Below are 16,007 nucleotides of genomic sequence, written 5' to 3' on the forward strand. Positions count from 1 at the left end.
GTCCTATTACTGACCCTATATGGGACCCCATTTCATATTTCCTCCAATCAGCAACATTCATTCCCCATTACATTCTGGTCCTATCACTTTGACAATTACACAGTAAGTAGTCTCAACATCAAGTTGAAGTCCAACAGGTTTATTTGGTAGCATGAGCTTTTGGAGCTTTGACCCTTTATCAGGTGAGTGATATATTTTGACAATTATGTATGCAAGTTAATTTAATTCACAAAGACACAAAACATGATAATTAAATTGTTTTGCAAGTCTATAGACAACATTTATACAGTACCTCTGCTACTCTAAATAACAATCAGATCTGTCGGGCATGATTTGCCTTTAATAAATCCATTTTATCAGTTCCTTAACTTGTGCTTCTCCAAGCAAGAATACATTTTGCCCTTGACAATGGTCTCTAGTAGTTTTCCCAACACTGACGGGTATTAATGTGGAAAAATTATCCATTAACTTGCTTCTGATTTTTCACCTTCAGTCTTCAGTGATATTCTCAATAGATGTAATGTGGAAGAGTACGGAATGATTCTGTTGAGAACCTACTCAACCAGGTGAGGAGGAAAATCTACAGTTTGAAACTTAACAGAAATAAATGTGGTCCATCACACCCGCACCTCAATAGATTTGCCCTTTTGATACTCACCACCTGCATTATAGTCAAGTTACATACAGAATAAATGCATGTTAATAATAATTCATATCTATCTATGCACTTTTCCAGAATGCAGCAACTACACAGGTGATTACTTAGATCTGAGAAAATTATTTAGGTATCAGATCATGATTTAACCAAAACAACAAAAAAGTTAATAGTGTAAACTCCTAATTATAAATTAGTTTGAATAGTTTTACTCACTGACAGCTTTACAATAGGTTCTCTGTTTGAATCAGGAGAATCCAGAAGTGGAGGGGAGGGGAGGGAAAGTAATGGAAGTTTCCAGCCAGCATATTTAAATGAGGATTTAAATATGCTGATCTGGTTCACAACCTCACTGGGCTTGAACCAGTTGTATCAGGGCACGGGGCTGTGATGAAAGGGCTATGGCCCATTTCCTGCAGTTCCTTTGGCCCCAGCATGGACTGTGCATGAGGGCGTGGGGCTGGAAAATCGCCACCAACATCTTTAGTCCAAATTTGATGCCTGCTGCTTATCTTGGTAGGAGGTGGCAGTTTCGGGGGAGTGGGAGTTGGAGGCTGGATGGGGAGGGGTGGGGTGTTGTGTAGGAAGCTTGACACAAAATTGTGTCACTTTACGTAATTAAAAAATGTTCCCAGTCAAAGAGAACCAAACTCTCTTTATTAGCTTATATTGCTGTATTCAACGTTGCCCAAATTTAGATTCAGTTCTAATAGGCTTAAACCTTTCAATGTTTTGTAAGCTGCTTCTCACCCAAGATTTTATTTTTGGTACAACCAGAGTTTCAAGGTCAAAACAGTTAAAGGTATTTAAGTTGCTTACCCTTTTTCTCCTTCAAAACAATTTCAAGTTCAAATGTTCACTACTTAAGCAATTTTGAAAGAGTCAGTAAACTTGTTTTTAATTTGTATTTTAGCAGTTCTTTTTTAACTTTATTCCAAGTATCTTGAAAAGTTTGAATTTGATTTCTGCCAGATTCCTTCAAGACATTGAGCCTACCTTTATATTTTGGGAGCCACATTGAAGAGCCCTTTCATAGCTCTGTAAGTACCTTTAATTCATACAAACACCCTGCTTTAACAATATCTGTTGGTGTTTCGAGTGCATGAAAGGTGTCAATAGCTCTTGAGTTCTTTTTAGCTGTTACATGTGCGATTTTGTTTAAGGGATAATTATTTCCTCATCTACCCTATGTCCTTTGGGACATCATTGCTTATAGGTGGCTAATCAGCTTCGACTGCTGTATATTGTGCCTCTCCATCTGTTTGTCTGTTTGGAAATTTTCCTGGTCCCTCCCTAAATATGGAAAGACAGTTTCTGTCTTTCCTGCTTTAACCATTTGACTTGCCTCAGGTTCTTCAACTAAGTGGGGCATTTCCCTCATTGTCTCGCTGCCTGCTTTTGTCCTTGTTTAAGTCTGAAATGCAAGAAGGTGCCAACCTGGTTACTTTTTAAAATTCCATGGATCCTTTTTTGATGCCTTAATTCTTAATTCTACTGACCTGGTTTTGACACTTTTAACAGCTTTGATCTCTACCATGACCACCTTTAGTTCAGCTTTAGTTCACCTTTGATTCAAGTAACTTCACTTAAGCCACTTCAACCCTCATGTGTGTTTGGTCTGGTATTTTTCTTGTGTAACCCGCTCTATTGTTCCCAGCATAACTGATTGTGTAGGAACGCAATGTTCTCCTGCCAGCCATCACTTTCTTCTTGCAAATTACTGACCTGTTCCCCTTAACTTCTTGTACTTTGTATTTAGCTGTGAGGCAAACATACATGCACCATGACAGACTTATTGCAGACTTTTATTCAACTTAATCTTTCCTTTCTGAATTTCTTTAGAAAGCCTTTCAAAGAAACATTTGTAATCTCTGTTGCACTTGTCTACAATTCTCATGATATCTCTCGTTCCAGGCGTGCCTGTTTTCTCAGTTATACTCTATCAAAGTTTCCATCCACCTAACCTGCACGTTTTTAGACTGTGGGAGGAAACTGGGGCACCCAGAGGAAACACACACAGACAGGGGGAGAATGTACAAACTCCACACAGACAGTGACCCAAGCCGGGAATTGAATCCAGGTCCCTGGCACTGTGAGACAGCAGTGCTAACCACTGTGTCACTGGGCTGCCCTATTTTCAATGACTGTTGCAAGCAGATGTAAAAATACAGCTATTAGAGAACTATGAGCTACGTGTGGAGAGATGACCTATGACATGTAGCTGTTAAGGATTACTTTGGACGGTCGAGACACCTGTAGGGAGATAACCACTGGGCTTGGGGCCTAGGTTGCTAGGTAGCTTGTGATGGTAGTATTCTACTCACTTGTTAATGTTTTAGGATCACTATTTCCTCAAACTTCCTAGTTCTTTCCTGTTCCAAATTCCATCTGCCTGACAATGGCTCACACGCAGTGAGGAGTGCTCCCTATCTACGAGCATTTGTTAATATTCTTTATTTCCACAAGCTGGTAGTTTACGCTATGACGATCACTTGTTTGAACTATTCTGACCAATAAATGCAGGACAGGATGCCCATGATGCTGGAGTGGTCACCACCTCCTGTCCATTACTTAGCTCATTTGTAATTTGCCTCCTGTTAAAATTTGCCAGCCGTTACCAGGTACTCACATGTATAAAAGAGCCCACAAGATACGATTCTATGAATTTAGGAAAGTCAACATGAAAGCCTGAATCAAGAGACCTTGACATTTCTAGGGAATGTTTATGTGCCTTTTCAGGGAGGGAAAGAAAACAGTTTCTCTGTCAAGGCGACCTAATGCTGTGCCAATCAATTATGTTAGAATGCAATTCTAAACAATACAAGGTCACTATTTCTTAGAATAATTGAAATAGATAAAACAAATGCAGGACTATGGGGAAAGAGTAGCAGAATGGGACTAACTGGATAGCTCATTCAAAGGACGTGCACAGATATATTGGAGCAAATGGTTTCACTCTGTTGTATAATTGTACGACTCTACAATTTACTTTTCTTTGTTTAAAGTTTAAAGTTTAATGTTTATTTATTATTAGTGTCACAAGACTGAAGTTACTGTGAAAATCCCCTAGTTGCTGCACTCAGACACCTGTTCAGGTACACTGAAAGAGAATTTAGCCCGGCCAATGCACCCAGCCAGCACATCTTTTGGACGGTGGGAGGAAACCAGAGCACCCGGAGGAAACCCACACAGGCACAGGGAGAACATGCAGACTCCGCACAGTCAGTGACTCAAGCCAGGAATTGAAGCCAGTTCTCTGGCATTGTGAGGCAGCGGTGCTAACCACTGTGCCACCATGCCACCCTTAGACCCCACTGTTAAGACTCATATTTATCCATCTGGAGCTCAGTGCACCCCAATGTACTTGGTGTAGATAGTCTAGAGATCACATATGAGCAAGGCTAGCAGGGACTCTTAGCAAGGGGTTCCTGATAGTATTTGCTTTCTAATGAGTGGTTGGAGATTCACATTGAGAGTAGGGGTAGAGAGTTATATCAGAGTTGCAAAACAAGAACTATTGGTTCTGAATTAAGTACTTGCAGAACATTTAACAAGCAGTGTGTAAACAAATTCCAGTCATGGGGGTTACCTTTTGTAAATGAGTTGTCCTCCCACTAACTCGAATTCAAACTATTGTACCAATATATAACTTGTGGTTTAGATATTAAGGAACATAATGGGCCTGGTTTTCTTGCCTTCTTTTCTCACACCTTGGGTATAAAGTTAGTGCAGTGTATCAGCAGTGCACTGTGTTCACCTGAAGGGAGCCTAGCAGCATCTCTGAGTTGGGCTCATTTAAACGAAACGGGCATGTACTGGACACACACCTAATAAAGGGGAAGCTGGAACACCACTACAGACTTTGAACCTGCAAAGCTTAAAGATGGAAGATGAAAAGGTGCAAAGGCTTACATCGTACCAAGGCATAGGTATATCCCTGCCTCTCCCTGCTGTGATGTGGAGATGCCGGCGTTGGACTGGGGTAACCACAGTAAGAAGTCTGACAACACCAGGTTTAAGTCCAACCAATTTATTTGATAGTAAATTCACAAGCTTTCGAGGTTTGCCTCTTCATCTGACGAAGGGATTAGGGAGGAAATTAAGTTAAATATTTAGAAGTAGAGAATTGTAATAGACATACAGGAGGCTATTTGACTCATTGAGTCCATGCCAACTCACTGCAAAAGCAATTTAGCTAGTCCCACTTTCTGGTCCTGTCGCTTTTGCTCTGCAATTTAAAAGAAAAATGTGCTCAGATAATTCTCTTTTGAAAGCGCCAATTGAATCCTCCTCCACCAAATGCAATGCATTCTAGATCCTAACTATTCATTCCTTTAAACGTCTTTCCTCACATTGCCCTTTGTTCTTCTACCATGTACCTGTAATCAGTGTCCTCTCGTTCTTGAGCCTTCTGACAATGGAAACAGTTTCTCTCCATTTACTCTGTCTAGATCGCTCTGATTTTGAATACCACTGCTAAATTCACATCTTTAAAAAGAATATGTTCAGCTTTTCCAAGTAACTTCATTCCTACCCTCTCCAGCAGCATTATATCTTTCCTAAAGTGCAGTGCCCAGAATCTCTCATGATACTCCAATTGATGCCAATCCTGATTCACCATAAATTCTTTGTTCTTGTATTTTCCATCTATATTTATATAGTTCAGTATCCTTCTGTCTTTTTAACCACTTTCTCAACCTGTCCTGCCACCTTCAATGATATGTGCGCATTTACCTCAATGTCTCACTATTCCTGCACTCCCTTTGGAATTCAACCATTTAGTTTATATTACCCCTCTTCATTCTTCTGACCAAAATGCATCACTTCACATTTTGCTGCATTCACTTTCATCTGGCATGTGCCAGCCCATTCCACTCAATTATCCTAATCCTCTTAAAGTCTATAACCATTATTTTCATAATTCAAAATATATGGACAAAAAGATTTCAAAATTAACAGCCTTCAGTTCTTGCCAAGGGCAATTTGAATCAGGTGGGGTCAAGGTCACTCAGAGCATGGAGAAGACTGGTACACAAGCAGTGAAGGGGATCATTTGTAAGTTTTTCTTATTTTAATCATGGGGCGGCACATTGGTGGGCTGGCATGATGGCACAGTGGTGGAGCAGCACAGTGGCACAGTGGTTAACACTGCTGTCTCACAGCGCCAGGGACCCAGGTTCAATTCCTGTCTTGGGTCACTGTCTGTGTGGAGTTTGCTCATTCTCCCAGTGTCTGTGTGGGTTTCCTCCAGATGCTCTGGTTTCCTCCCACAGTCCAAAGATGTGTGGGTTGGTGGATTGGCCATACTAAAATGCCCCTTAGTGTCAGGTGGACTTGCTGGGGTAAATGCATGGGGTAATGGGGATAGGGCCTGGGTGGAGATTGTGGCTAGCGCAGATTCGATGGGTCAAATAGCCTCCTTTTGCACTGTAGGATTCTATGATTCTAAAATGTCTGGCTTTCTGACAACTTCAGTTTCTGGACAGCCAGATTTGAGCGTCTACAGTACTTCCAAGTTTTTTGTTATCTGCAGATTTTGAAATTGTCTCCTGCAAATCCAAGCCCAAATCAAGAAAAGTAGCAGTCCTAATGCCAACCCCCAGGGACCTTCATTATATACCTTTCTCCAGCTTCAAAAAAGACAACCCTTCATCATTATTCGCTGCTTCCTGTCATCCAGTCAATGTTGTATTCATGCTACCTCTTTCCCTTTTATTTCATGGGCTTCAACTTTGCTAAAAAGCTATTACGTGACATCTCATTAAACTCCTTTTGCAAGTCTATATACACGGCATGGCCCTCCTCAGCTCTCTATGTTACTTCATTATAAAACTCAATCAAGTTGGTTAAACATGATTTGTCTTTGACAAATTCATGCTAGCTTCTCGAAATTAATCCACATTTGTCCTGCTGATTGTTAATTTTGTTGTGGATTTTTGTTTCAATGGGCAGACTGGCAAAAAAAAAATCGTGAGGAGCCCTCTCAGGGGAAGAACAGCTGCATGGCTGTCATTTAATCATCAACTCGCCATTAATAGGCTGCCCTTGAGGGACATGAAGTACCACCTCAGAGCCAGCTAATCAGCTTGGTGGTCCCAGCAGTGCCAGGCAGAAGCGGTGGCCACTGTGAGGATTATCCAATATTGAAAATCCAAAACATAAACCTGAAAAATCCAAAATATAAACAAGAAGTTAGATGCTTTCTTGTTAGATGCTTTCTTGTCATTGTGTGGCCAATGAAGATTATCACTGAATTGGACACCAAGCTAACTGGAACAGATTTCACTGGGGTTAGGATGGCAGATCCAAGCATGTACGGAGGAGGAGTTGGGAGGCCAAGAGGGAGGGTAAAGGGGAAAATGTGATCTTGGGGGGACACAGCAGATGGTGCCTCCAATCGGGGATTGACAAAGGCAGTTCCCCCATCTTGCCCGACATCAACCTACACAAGTAAAGCTGCCAGGCTTCCCAAATGGCATTGGAAATATATTGTTGTTCCTTCACTGAAGCTAGGTAAAAATCTTGGAACTCCCTCCTAAACAACACTGTGGGTGTACCTATACCTCATGCCCTTGTCAAGGGCAATTTGGGATGGGCAGTAAATGTTGGTCTAGACAGTGATGACCACACCCTGTGAATGAATTTTAAAAATCGCCAGTGACTCAGAATAAAATCCAACGCTATCATTTGATGTCCTTTTTGCCATGAAAGCCATTGCACTCTATCACCCTAGTCATCCCCCCAGCACAGCCTTCATCTCCATTCTCTTAAGTCCAAACAATATAGGCATTCAGGCTAGATAACTGGTTTAACCAAACATAAACTATCCAGATGGACCACATAAAGCACTGTCAGATGTGATTGCAGATTGCAAGGTAGAAATCTGAAATAAACACAAAAACTGCTCAAAATTTCTGATGGTAAAAAACACAAAGAGAGTAACTCATCACAAAATACAGCTGGACATGTGTGTGAGCTTCGTAATTTGGTGCAGTGAGTGGTGAGCTGCGTTCTGACCTGGTGGCGGCACGGTGGCACAGTGGTTAGCATTTCTGCCTCACAGCGCCAAGGGCCTGGATTCAATTCCTGGCTTGGGTCACTGTCTGTGCAGACTCTGCCCATTCCCCCTGTGTCTGCGTGGGTTTCCTCCGGGTGCTCCAGTTTTCTCCCACATTCTGAAGGACGTGCTGGTTGGGTGCATTGGCCATGCTAAATTCTCCCTCGGTGTATCTGAACAAGCGCCGGAGGGTGGCGACTCGGGGAATTTCACAATAACTTAATTGCAGTGTTAATGTAAGCCTTACTTACGACACTAATAAATAAACTTTAAAATGAAAGAAGTGGGCTGAGAGAGGGACCAGCAGCAAGATATGAGAGTTGAAGCCTGGACATATTAATTGGGTGAATTAGATGGGTGAGTCACTGGTGAGTTTTCAATTTCTTTTTTATTCTGTAACTAGACTGCAATAGTTTAAACTGATACAGTTATGAGTATTACATTTAATTTACAGCTTAACCAGTTAAACAACTGATAAAACAACATATAGTCATTAAGTGTTATTTCTAAACCGAATTAGTTAAATTAAATAATGGTGGCAAGTAATGTGTAGCATGTGAGTCTGGTGGACACCAGTGTGATCCATAGTGAGCACATATGCAGTAATAAAAGTAAAATACTGCAGATAAAAGCAAAATCCTGCGGATGCTGGAATCTGAAACAAAAACAGAGGATGCTGTAAAATGTCAGAGACCTGCTGACATAGGGTCATACAGGCTCGAAACATTGGCTGTATTCTCTCTTCACAGATGCTGTCAGACCTGCTGAGATTTTCCAGCAATTTCTGTTTTTGTTCACATCTGCAGTTAATGTAGACTTAGAGTTGGCGAGCTGGAGTCCAAACTTTGGACACTGCAAAGCATCAGGAAGGCAAAGAAGTTACATTGACACTTTATTCCAGAAGGCAGTCACATCCATTCAATTAGGATCTTCTGATTTGGGACAGGAGGGTGTGACTTTAAGTGAGGCTGGTCCATGTGTCGAGAAGGTAGAAGTGGAGGAGCCTCAGCCCTTGCAATTGTACAACAGGTTTGGAATTACTGCAGCTCATAGGAATGAGAAAGGGGACTGTGGGGTGGGTGAGTGAACTGACTATGGCACTGTGGTACAGGAAGCCATTCAAGTACGGGGAGTACATAAGAAAAGTAATGGTAGTTGGAGGTGGTATAGTTAGGCAGATTGACATAACTTTCTGCAGCTGGGAGTATGAGTCCCAAAGGTTGTGTGCCTGCCAATACCAGGGTTTTGCTCGGAGGTAGACAGGAGCTTGCAGTAGAAGGGGGAGGATCCAGTTGTTGTAGTCAATGTAGGTGCCAGTGACAAGCAGGACAACGTAAAAGTTTCTGCACAGGGATTATGAATGACTTTGGGCTAAATTAAATAGAAGAAACATAGAGGTATTAATCTCTGGATTACAATCTACTTTTTTTCAGAGCTGGGTTCCCAGCAGTGCCAGTTACCCTCTCCTCCCAGCAGTGTGTTTAATAGTGCAATCAGTCCCAATTCTGGCAGTGGATTAAAAGTTTCCAATGTTGCACAACTCCATCCCAAACTCTATCATGTATAAGAAGTCCAACAATGCTGCCTCACAACAGTATGTCCGTTACATAAAACATTCAAGACCTTTCATTAATTTGCCAATAGTAAACAGCAGTGCCCAGGTCTCCCAAATAAAGCACATGCCAGTAGTGAGGACACAACGTGGAGACTGATGTCTGCATTGGTGTTGTACGTACCGCAACAGTACCTGTTCCCTGCTGAAGCTGCCTCCATTGTGTTGATGATGTTGTGAGTCATACGGTGCAAAGGAGTTCAGTGGCCCTGCCCACCAGGTGTGGTGAATAAACTACCCAAAGCTGGAACGCATCTCTCATTGGACAGGACTCCGGAAGATACTTCTTAATTGACAGGGGAAATAATTCTTGACGTCCCACCATGACCACTTCCGAGTTCCCAACCTATACTTCACCCCGACATCAGCATCACAGCCCACCTGGCAAATTTCAGTCAAAAGGACAGCTTTGAAATCCTTACTCTGAACATCTGATCAAAACTTTTACTCAGCCAAGTTATTCTTGGCATCAAAGGTAATGACAGTAATATGCTTGACCACCTGGAAGCAGGAACGGATTTATTTACTTTGTTTTTTTTAATAAAAAGTTAAAATCCAGTATACAAGATGAAAATGTTATCTAAAACTCTGGTCTCAGGTGCATTCAATCCATTTTTATTTCACCAAAAAGAACTGAAGCAAATCAAATTAGACTAACAAGCCTTTTTTTCTCATGATGGAGCAGACAGAATAAAACTATGAATGATAATGAGAGAAAAAGAACTGAGCATGTCAGTCACATGACAGTGTTATCTTGTACAGGATGGAAAATATTATGGTTTCGGCTCCAATTTTCTGTGTGATGCAGGCCTCCCTCGCATTATTTTCCAGTTGGCCTGGCAACCTATACGTGGAACTCAAAGAATTTTAAAAAAACAGCTCTAACAATTCATCTCCAGTAATTTGTGTTCTTTGGGCTTGCTTTCCAATAGCTGATGGGAGGTGTCAAAGGATACAGACTATTAGATGATAATTAATTAGCTGGATGCTGTTGTTTCACTGTAGTTAATTATCACATTCCCAGGTAGTTAAAATGTGTCAGTGTTAACTCTTTGAATGAGTATGAGAACGCAGAAATTGAAGTAAGCCAAGAAATTGGGTGGAGTACCCGGACGTGTATTCAGGTCCTGTCTGGATCAGCTGGCGGGGGTATTCACAGACATCTTAAACCTCTCTTTACAACAATCTGAGATCCCTATCTGCTTCAAGAAGATGACCATCATCCCAGTACCTAAGAAAAACCAAACAGCGTGCCATAATGACTATTGGCCAGTGGCTCTGACATCAATCGTTAAGAAGTGCTTCAAAAAGTTAGTCATGGCACAAATCAATTCCAGCCCCCCACACTATTTGGATCCATTACAGTTTACCTAACTCCGCAACAGACTGTCCACAGCAAACACCATTTCCCTGGCCCTGCACTCAACCCTAGAATATTTAGATCACAAGGACACCTATGTCAGGCTCCTATTTATTGACTACAGCTCAGCCTTCAACACTTATTCCCACGAAACTCATTTCCAAACTCCGTGGCCTGGGCCTCGGCATGTTCTTCTGTGACTGGATCCTGAACTTCCTAACTCACAGACCACAATCATTAAGAATAGGCAACAACACCTCCTCTACCATCATCCTCAACACCAATGCCTCACAAGGCTATGTTCTCAGCCCCCTACTATATTCCTTATACACCTATGACTTTATGGCCAAATTCCCCTCCAATTCGATTTTCCAGTTGGTTTATGACACCACCGTAGTGGGTCGGATCTCAAGCAATGATAAGACAGAGTACAGGAATTGAGATAGAGAATCTGGTGAACTGGTGCGGCAACAATAATCTTTCTCTCAATGTCAACAAAACAAAGGAGATTGTCATCGACTTCATGAAGCATAAAGGAGAACATACTCCTTTCTACATCAACGGGGATGACTTAGAAAGGGTTAAAAGCTTCAAGTTTTTAGGTGTCCAGATCAACAACCTGTCCTGGTCTCCCCATGCCGACACTATAGTTAAGAAAGTCCACTTCGCCTCTACTTTCTCAGAAGACTAAGGAAATTTGGCATGTCAGCTATGACTGTCACCACCTTTTACAAATGCATCATAAAAAGTATTCTTTTTGGTTGTATCACAGCTTGGTGTGGCTCCTCCTCTGCCCAAGACCGCAAAGACCTACAAAAGGTCGTGAATGTAGCCCGATCCATCACATAAACCAGCCTCCCAGCCATTGGCTCTGTCTACACTTCTCGCTGCCTTGGCAAAGCAGCCAGTATAGTTAAGACCCCACGCACCCAGGACGTTCTCTCTCCTACCTTCTTCCTTCAAGAAAAAGATACAAAAGTCTGAGGTTACTTACCAACGAACAGCTTCTTCTTCTCTGTCAGACTTTTGAATGGACTTAATTTGCATTAAGTTGATCTTTCTCTACACCCTGACTATGACTGTAACATTACATTCTGCACTTTCTTGTTCCCTTCTCTATGAACGATATGTTTTGCCTGTATAGCAAGCGAGAAACAATACTTTTCACTGTATGATAATACATGTGACAACAATAAATCAAATCAAATCAAATCAAGTCATTCTGCCTCTGGAGCCTGTTCAGTTTGATAATGACTGATCTGCTTTATTTCTTGATTTCCTTAATCAAAATCTGTTAACATGAACAGTTTCGGGAATGAACGTTTTAGGTTCCCCTTTGAGGAAAAGGGTTTTTCACAATTTCACTTCTCAATGGCCTAGTTCAGATCTTCAAATTGTGTTCCTTTGTTCTGGAGGCAACAGCTTTTCTGTAGCTATTCTATATATTCCTTTCATCAAACACTGCAATTATATCACTGTTATGATGACCATGAAGGCCACGGGGAATCACTAATAGATCTGCCCTTGGGTTTCGTGGAGCACAAGCTGCCTTACTGAGTGAGCAAAGGGAGGCTTGCTCAATGGGAAGCAGCCAGTAGGGTTTTTAAACCTGTAACTTTACCCAAGGTGAAGGCTACTTGACAGTAAGCTACGGAAGTGGCCTTTTCCTTTGGCTCACGACAAAGTGTGTTGGCGATGGGAAACTGGCATGTGGTTAAATTACTACAATCCCCGCCTTCTAAGTTCAATTGTTTTGATGACTTAACTCTGTGGAGCTCTCATCAAAGAGGTACAAATTTCCATGCTCAAAGTCCCAATCAAATGACTTGGAAAAAAAATCCAAGCTAAGATATCAATGCAGTACCAAGGGATGGTGTCGGGCAAGGTTCTCTGGCCTACCCGTGACAACGTGCTTCCCAGTGCTGGGAGGCAGCCTGTCATTAAGATCCTGCCACTGTCAGTGGGATTTTTATTGAATCCACTCCATGCCACTGGGAACCTGAGGAGGGGGTGCATTGTCGGCAGGCCCAGATGATCCTGCTGGTGTGAACAGCCAGAAGATCTCACCCGTCATCTTTTGAATAAGTTCACAAACTGAGGATTTGTCTGCCCTCTCAGTTGGGTATAAAAGCTCCCATGTATCGGTTTGAGAGGGAGGTTTCTCTGGTATTTTGCGTTGTATTTATCCTTTTCCCAACATTAATAGAATAGATTATTTGGTTATTACTCTTTGTTGGAACTTATTGGATGTAATTTGGCTGCTATGTTTTATATATTACAACGATGATAACATTGCAAGACTACTTCATTGCTCATAAATGTTGGGACTTCATGAGGACTTTGAAGTACTTTCTTTTCCATCTTTAATCAACTCTATCTTTTTAACTATTCTTTCATCTTTTGTATGTTTTTAAGATCCTTTGTTCTCCTGTTATTGCTCCCAACTCACTTTTTGCCTTTATTGTATTTGATCTTCCTCTCTACGTTTTCTTTGCTTCTTAATTTTGTTTTTTACATTATCCCAGGAATGGTCATGCACTTCTTTTTGAAGTCACATTTTAGCTTTGGTTTATCCACTTCTCCAAGGAACCCTAGTTTTTACTGCACTCTTTGGGCACGTGTATAGTTTATACTCTAAACATCTGCTGCCTTAAAAACCATTTACTGTTCATCCATTGGCTTGTTAACTTATTTTGGCTATTTCCCTTGAGATCTATGTGAATGTTGCTGTTATTTAATCAAATATCTTCATTGTTGAAGATTTCTCTCCTTAATTTTTGATATCAAACTATATTGTGAGATGATTGTACTTCCTTGAGGATCCCTTAATTTTACATCACCTAATTATTCCAATTCATTTTTTAGAACTGTAACCTGCTGATCTGGAAAGTAGATCTGGACACATTGCTTCCCATTGATTTGTATTGCATTTAGGCTTTGCAAGCATCCTGGACAGATGCCCATAACAAATTTTATGCCTTAGATGCAGAGCATAAAGCCTATTTTGGCCCCCTTGTAGAAATCAATCTCAATTGAGTGGAACAAGTATTGGGCCTACTCCATTTTGACTTCCTAAGCAAATGTTATGGTCTTTAAAAAAACTTTGGAAGCAGCAGGATTTTGAGTGCTTCTCTGACTCGGCAGATCTTGCGATCTCACCTCCACCCCCACCCGCACCCCCCCCCCAACCACATTCCCCCCCCACCAACCTCCAATCCAGCACCACCTTAACGTCTACAGTTGGCAACTGTGATTAAATGTCTTCCTGGAGGTTTCCTCACATGGCTTGGCCTTATGTTCCAATTATTAGTCTGCCAACACATTCTTCCTTGTGATGCATTGCCTTGCTACACCAATTGGAAAGCAAAAAGATTTATTACCCAATTGGATGATGCTTGGCTGTCAGCCAGACAGCCTTATCTTCCACCATTTTCAATATATTTATAGCTGATAAAGAGAAAAGTGCAAAGATAATTACAAAATGAAACAGTCTTTGTGAATGTCCTGATGATTTTTTTCCTCTAGGGACATAGGCAGCAGTGTCCTGGGGAATGATCCTTCATTCCTGTAGACTCCAGGCCTATCCTAGATTGGCCTGGAGTCTACAGGAATTAAGGATCATTCCCCAGAGTTGGCAACCCCATCAGCACCCTTCCAGCACTAACCTTCAGGCTGCTGCTGATGTAAGGGGCCCATATTCTTCTTGTTGAAACATACTTGAGTTGACTAAGGAAGCAAGACAATTGCCAGCAATTATTGACATGGTTAGAGGATCAAGGTGGCATGGTGGCAAAGTGGGTGGCACTGCTGCCTCACAATGCCAGGGACCCAGGTTCCATTCCAGCCATGGGTCACTATGTGGAGTTTCCACATTCTCCCCATGTCTGCGTGGGTTTTCTCCAGGTGCTCCAGTTTCCTCCCATGCTCCAAAGATGTGCAGGTTAGGCTGATTGGCCATGTTAAATTGCCCCCCTAGTGTCAGGGAGATTAGGGTGGTAAATATATGGAGTTACGGGAATAAGACCTGGGTGAGATTGTTATTGGTGCAGGCTCGATGGGCCAAATGGCCTCCTTCTGCACTATAAATTCTATAATTTGGGTCAGCCTTTGGCCTCCCAACTGAGCCATGCGCTGTTGGATCTAAAAATGGCCATAACTAACTCCCAGCTCATCCTATAAACCATCTCCTCCTTTATCCATTATATTCCTTTTATCCCACTCTGTCTCTGAATAATTAACCAGCCATCATTATGGCCTGGTTTTCTTGCATTTTATTTTTCTAATCTGATCTGTCAACATTGTCCCTATCTCTTTGCTGCTGTTTGACAGTCTATAATAAGTTCCCAATGGATTAAAAGTTACCTTCTTATTCCTCAACTCAAAAATTCTTACCATCCCCTATGTCACCTTTATCATTGTAAAGTTGTAATGGAACCATTAATTAATATTGTCACCCTTTGTTTTTGCCTACTCAATTTTGATTGTGGGTAATTGTTTGAAATGAGTGGTAGCATTGCGGTTGCCCGTTGTACATCTCTCCACATTTTGATTCTCTGTTAAAATGATGGGAATGAAAATGCGGACAATTGTAAAATGAACAGTTAAATTGATATTGCCTTGCTTTATGCTATCAGCCAGATTCAAAATTACTGCATATCTGTTCTCAACAGATTGAAATCAAAAATATTTAGTTATAGTCCTGGACTGATCGAAACCATATCTCTGTTAGATAAGAAATAGGAGGAGAAAAAGGCTGAACAGCCCCTTGGGCCTGCCCTACCATTCAACAGAATCCTGCCTGAACTTCTATATCAACTTCACTTCCCTCTTCCAAAATCTTTGGATTCCCTCGTTGCCTCAAAATCGATTAATCTCTGTCTGTTTGAATATACTCACTGACTGAGCTTCCGCTGCCCTCTGGGGTAGAGAATTCAAACAATTCACAACCTTCTGAGTGAAGAAATTTCTCCTCCTGTCAGTCGCAAAATAGTTAACCCTTCTTTTGTTAAGAATATGAACCTGAGTTCTAGATCTGCCAGCCAGGAGAAATGGCCTCTGAGCGTTTGCGCCATCAAGCTGTTTTAATACATTTTAATGAGATCACCTCTCATTCTTCGAAACTCTTTTCAATATACTTTCTGCATTAGGTGGGTACAGCTGCATCCTGTCAAGACCTTACTCTATTTAATCCCCCTGCTCTGATCTGTTCTGTATGACAAAAATGAAGAGGCTATATTTAAATGAGTTAGTAATGATGTGATGCTGCCATACATCTTATTTTTCATCATTACCGCTGAATATAAATTACAGATCCATTTGAAAA

The 16,007-nt window shown here is 41.5% G+C and overlaps 1 protein-coding gene across 4 annotated transcripts in view; it reads left to right on the forward strand.

Moving 5' to 3' along the window:
• Positions 1–1,030: 1,030 nt before the first annotated feature.
• clnk (cytokine dependent hematopoietic cell linker) overlaps positions 1,031–16,007 on the forward strand; it is a 281,684-nt gene continuing 266,707 nt past the window's right edge. For 2 of the 4 annotated variants that reach the window (XM_080190089.1, XM_080190115.1), the window contains exons 1-2: positions 1,186–1,457; positions 1,628–1,695. The gene's annotated coding sequence lies outside the window, so the exon portion shown is untranslated. The other 2 variants (XM_080190107.1, XM_080190098.1) reach the window with 2 other exon arrangements.

This window comes from Carcharhinus amblyrhynchos, chromosome 1, assembly GCF_965287045.1.
Source record: "Carcharhinus amblyrhynchos chromosome 1, sCarAmb.v2.hapA, whole genome shotgun sequence".
Lineage (NCBI taxonomy): Eukaryota > Metazoa > Chordata > Chondrichthyes > Carcharhiniformes > Carcharhinidae > Carcharhinus > Carcharhinus amblyrhynchos.